Here is a 1,560-nt window from a genome sequence, read left to right on the forward strand (position 1 = left end):
GACATACCACTGTCTCCTTCCTGAATAGTTAATGCAGTTGGGCCAGTCAATCCCTTGGCCAAAGGATCACCACTCAGGAAGGTAGGTTCACATTAAGCTATGCTAAAGAGATGGGAGGAACAATTATTTTTTATGAAGTAATACACTTTTCCCCCCTTTAGAATCTCTTTCTTCAGTGCAGTCCCTGTGAACTACCATGAACTTCTGTTGGGTCATCCTGCCTTTTTGAGTCTTTGCTTTTTCCTTTTTCTTCTTTGTGGGTCTCTTTCTTTCAGATACTGGCCAGACCCTACATATACCTTTTTTTGGTACTCTGCACATCATTGCCCTTTCTCTGGAGCCTTCCCCTCACCTCCTTCTTACCACAGAGCTGCTTGTCAGTCCTATGGCTGATCTCCATGCCTAACTCAACTGTCACTGCCCTCTTTCTCTCTCCTAAACGCCTATCCATGAAGCTGTAGTAAGTGCCTCTCTAAAACTCATCCCCTGCTGTCTGTAAACTTAGTCCTTTAAAGTTGCAAAGGAGGAATCCAAAAACCACTGGCTTTGATGACCATCAGTTTCCAGGACTATAGTTCCCTAAGAAACTCCATTGTTCTCAAAGACACCCTGGCATTCCTGTAACCTCCTGGCTTTGCTCAAGTTTGTGTCCTTGTCTTTCTGACACTGTGAGAACTGTGTGTGAACTTTGGAGTCAGGTGAACGTGAGTGTGCCTCTCCTGCCCATCCCAGTCATTTGACCTATGACCCTCACGTCTCCTAGAAAGTTAGGAGGACAGGATCTAGTCACAGAGTGACAATGAAGGGCAGAACCTGACAACACAGGTGCTTCAGACACCTGTAAGGCACCCTGAGTGCTACCACTTTATTTATTTATTTATTTTTAAGCTCAGTGTGTGGTTTAAATGTCTTCTGCATTAGCAAATGATAATTGAAATTCTCTTGTGGTTTGAACCTTTTGGTATAAAGAAGGCATTGCCCCGACAATTGCCCTGCTCTAACCAGTGAGTGGCTGGATGCCTTCAAAAGCACCAGCTACATCTGTGTGCTTTTTGATGGAGCCCACACTACACCATCTGCCAGAGTGAGACAGGAGGTGAGAATCTACAAGTGAGTTGTCCTCCATTGTGGTATGTGACCTTGCCCAACACTGAGCATTGAATAAACTCAGATCATTTTATAGGTGGGCTCAGAAGAAAACCCATGATCTCAGGTGAAAAATCCCAGCATGTAACCAGGGCAACCCGTCATACCCCTCAATGAAATGTGTTGAACGCTCACATTCGTGGAGTCAGTAAGGGGTGGAAATTTTGTTTTCACACACACCAGTTGGTGAAAGTCTCTCCCAGCAGTAGCATGGAGTGGAGAGTGCCGTGTCTCTTTTACTCCATGTGGAATGTGGGCGTGAGTCAATCTTAGTCCCCTTTCACCATAGCCACAAAGCTTCTGTAAAGGGCCCTCCTAGTGGAGTCGGCTCCAAGAAATGGTCTCCAGGCAGGGGAGGTGAAAGGAGCTCCCCTCCTTAATCAGAGAGGAGCTGCTGGGGACCTAGGCTCTCAT

The sequence above is a fragment of the Acomys russatus genome, chromosome 18, assembly GCF_903995435.1.
Source record: "Acomys russatus chromosome 18, mAcoRus1.1, whole genome shotgun sequence".
Classification (NCBI taxonomy): domain Eukaryota; kingdom Metazoa; phylum Chordata; class Mammalia; order Rodentia; family Muridae; genus Acomys; species Acomys russatus.